This window comes from Myotis brandtii, unplaced genomic scaffold (assembly GCF_000412655.1).
Source record: "Myotis brandtii unplaced genomic scaffold, ASM41265v1 scaffold973, whole genome shotgun sequence".
NCBI lineage: Eukaryota > Metazoa > Chordata > Mammalia > Chiroptera > Vespertilionidae > Myotis > Myotis brandtii.
The window spans coordinates 143,426-147,983 of record NW_005372038.1 but is presented as its reverse complement, the minus strand read 5'-3'; positions in this window follow the sequence as shown (position 1 = coordinate 147,983).

Here is a 4,558-nt window from a genome sequence, read left to right as displayed (position 1 = left end):
AGCAAGCCTCCCCTGTTTGCTTCAGTGCATGGCTGCCGGCCGCCATCTTGGCTGACAGTTAATTTGCATAAGGATATGCTGATTAGCCAATGGGAAGGGTAGCGGTCGTACGCTAATTACCATGTTTCTCTTTTATTAGTGTAGATAGATTTTTGGAAGTGTTTGTAATGTTCAAATTATTTCATAATTGAAATTTTGACATTTAAAAATTTTCAGTCTTCTCTTAATAGAGTAATTCATCCTATTTATTGTAGCTGTGTCTGACTGACTTAGTTCACATAGCATAATATTCTCAAGGTCCATTCATGTTATCAGAAGTGGCAGTATTTCTACTTTTATTATGGTTGAGTAGTATTTTGTAATATATATGTACTATATCTTCTTTTTTAAAAATTTCTTTATTGTACTGTATCTTCTTTATCCAGTCCTCTATCAGAGGACACTTTGGATGTCTCCACATCTTGGTCACCATGAATAATGCTACAATGGACATAGGGGTGCATATATTTTTGCAAATAAATGTTTTCATGTTGTTTGGGTAGATACCCAGAAGAGGGATTGCTGGGTCATATGTAGCTCTATTCTTAGTTTTTTGAGGAACTGCCATACTGTTTTCCTCAGTGGCTGTACCAGTTTACATTCCGACCAGCAGTGAATGAGGGTTCTTTTTTCCTCCACAATGTCTCCAGCACTTGTTATTACCTGTCCTGCTGATAATAGCCATTCTAACAGATATGAGGTGGTATCTCCTTGCAGTTTTGATATGCATTTCTCTAATAGTGAAGTTGAACATCTTTTCATGCATCCGATGGCCTTTTTTATGTCTTCTTGGGGGAGGTGTCTGTTCAGGTCATCTGTCCATTTTTTATTTGGATTGTTTGTTTGGTGTTGAGTTGTATATATATATTATATGTATATACTATATACTATATACTATATACTATATAATAATATATAATAAATATATTATATATATATAAATTTATCTTTATTGTTAAAAAATATTACAGATATCCCATTTGCTTTTTTGCCCATTGACCCCCTTCATTCCATACTCACCCCTACCAGTTCCTTCATCTATATATATAAAAGCCCGAGCAACCAAACGACCAGAATGACTGGTCGCTATGACATGCACTGACAACCAGGGGGCAGACGCTCAACACAGGAGCTGCCCCCGGGTGGTCAGTGTGCTCCCACAGCAGGAGCGCCACTCAGCTGAGACCCATCCCAGCAGCCCATCAGCTCGGTGCAGCCACTCACTCCCTCAGTAGTCCTGCAGTTCCAATCTATGGAGAATGGGCCAGGCACCAGTGGACCAGCACTGCTGGCAGGATCCTGACAGTGCCGCCAGCCTCTTGGAAGTCATCCTTGGGCACTGCAGCTGCTTCCCCTCCCTAGATGCTCCGCAAGGAAGAAACAATATAAAAGCAGTGTCCAGGTGGCTCCTGACAACCTGTGGGAATGTCAATGGGACGGATCCGGATCCTGGGCTGGCAAGGGCATCCCACCGCCCGCCCAGAGGGCAAATAGCTTCCCGGTCCCCCCACCCCCTCAGGATCACACCCATGCACAGATTTGTGCACCAGGCCTCTAGTGTATTTATATGCATATATGCATAGCCCATGAATGCACTATTGTCTGTATCCATGGGCTATGCATATATGCATATAAATTCCCTGGTTAATCTCTTCCCACCTTTTAAAAATTAAAATCTAGATTTCATTAGACTCCATATTCTCCCTTATATCAGACAATAACCTTAGCAACTTTACAATTTCTTTTCTGCTTTCTCCAAATTAATATCACCTGGGATTTTAGTTCCAAATAATTATAAAAATGTTTTGGTATTTTGCACCTACAATTATTTAGACCTAACTACAAAATTTACTGGTTTTGTTGCTTGTTGCTTTTTTTTTTTTTTTTACCTCATATCTTTTTTATGGAAGCTTTTGGAATTTCTTTATCCTTTCTTAAAACTTGGTGTTTAATAATTTCACCACAATCACTTATATATAACTCTTCTTTTGTTTATCTTACTTAGCACTTAATGGTTTCTTTCCCTCCGAATAGTAGTATTTTTATCATTTCTTAAAAATTATCTTTTATTATTGATTTGATAACTTTCTCCTCTTTCTTCTTTATATTCTTTCATCTTAGAATTTTGCCACATGGCTGTTGAACTACTGGATCTAACATCCATGTCTATTATTGCTTTCTCAATATTTCTATTTCTTTTTTTCTTTTGCACTGTAATAATTTTTTTTGGTTTGCTTTTATAACACACATTTTTTTTCTTTTCTTTTGTCCCATGATGCTATTATAGATATCCATTACATGCTTTATTTTATTTACCTTTTATTTATGTAGTTACTAGAACTTACCATTGGTTTTGTTTTACATCAGTATTTTCCTTGTTTATGGGTTTGCTAACTTTTCTAATGCTTCTGAGATCATTACTTAAACTCATTTTAAAGTCTTTGTCCATTTGCTATATTTACTTTCTTTTGATATTAGTTTTTTGTTATTGACTTTGGTAGGTTTCTTACATGGTGTCTATTGTTCCAATATTAATTGGTGTTTCTTGCTTGTGTGATCATCTTTGAGATTTTTTTATTAGCTCTTCTATAGAGGTTGTTTTTGTAAAGTGAAGCCTGTCTATGATAATTGAGGGGAACAAACATAATTTGCTGCTACATGAAATGTGCCAGTAATTTATCATTTAGGTGTGGCAGCTAACAACTACTTCCATTTATTATGAGCAAAAGACAACAGCAAAATTTGTACCCAAGCTAAAGTATTGTACAAAAACTGGCCCCCAGAGGCACAGTTATCCAAGCCGCTCAGAATATAGCTCCCCATGAAGTATGCTGAAATTCTCAAAGGCTCCTTCTTGCTCTTTATATAATCGATGCTGGGCTTGAAGATCTCCAAATCACTCTTATTTTTACGGTAGTCTTAACATGTATTTTGGACTGTGGTTTATTTTAGTTTTGTTTTTCCAACTACAATGGGAATAATTCACAACCTATAAACTCATGTGTGCTAAAACTATCACATTCTTTACTTCTTATATATTAACTACCTAATCCTCTGAATCCTATACTTGTAATTATAGTTGAAGTGTTTAATCATGTTTACCCTTCAGCTGTGACAGTTATGCTTTATGAACTTGCTATTAACTAATTGTTAGCTTTATGAAATTATTAAGTGCATGGGTTTTGGAGCCAAATGACTTGAGTTCTAATCTTAGCTCTGCCACTTAGAAACTGTGACCTTTGGGCAAATTATTTAACCTCTCTGATAAACCTCAACTATAGCTCAGTTTCTTCATTTGAAAGATGGACATGATCATAGTAAATAGTTCATACAGTTGTGAGGATTAAAAAAGTTTTTACATGTAAAGAACTTAAACAGTACCCAGTACATACACCCTCTCAGTAAATGTTATCTAATGTTCCTATTATTTGATCTTTTGTTTCATATCAGCCTTCCCTTTAGAGCTGTCATGCATAATAAGTAGTCACTGGCCATATGTGGCTATTTAAATTGATTAATATTAAATACAATTTAAAATTCAGTTCTTCAGTCACAGTAGTCAAATTTCAAGTGCTCAATAGCTACATATGACTAGTGGCTACCATGTTGGACAGTGTAGATATAGAACATCTTGATTATTGCAAAAAGCTCTATTTGACAGTATTGCCCTAGAACAGTGGTTCTCAACCTTCTGGCCCTTTAAATACAGTTCCTCATGTTGTGACCAACCATAAAAATTATTTTCGTTTCATAACTGTAATGTTGCTACAGTTATGAATCTTAATGTAAATATCTGGTATGCAGGATGGTCTTAGGCGACCCCTGTGAAAGGGTCGTTCGACCGCCAAAGGGGTCGCAACCCACAGGTTGAGAACCGCTGACCGAGAACAATGGTTCTCAACATTGAATACACATTAAAATCAACTGCAGGCTTTGAGAAATTCTTGAGCTCTGGCCATACAATAGACCAGTTAAGTCAGATTCTTCCTGATTCAGTTTTGGGAGATTTTATTTTTCCATTTAATCCATATTGTCCAGCTTGTTGGCATATAGTTGTTCATAATATTTTCTTAAAATCCTTTGTGTTTCTGTGGTGTCAGTGGTTACTTCTCCACTTTTGTTTCTGATTTTATTTATGTGGGTCCTCTCTCTTTGTTTCTTGATGAGTCTGGCTAACATTTCATCAAACTTGTTTATTCTTTCAAAGACCCAGCTCTTGGTTTCATTGATTTTTTCTATTGTTTTCTTAGTCTCTATGTCACTTAGTTCTGCTCTAATCTTTATTATTTCCTTCTTTCTACTTACTCTGGGCTTTTTTTGTTATTTTCTCTTGTTCTTTTTAATTGTAGCATTAAATAATTTATTATTAATTTTTCTTGTTTTTTGAGGTAGGCCTACAGTGCTATGAGCTTCCCTCTCAGGACTGCTTTTGCTGTGTTTCAGAGATTTAGGGTTGTTGTGTGTTCATTCTCATTTCTTTCCAGGAAGTATTTTATTTCTTTCTTGATCTCATTGGTAA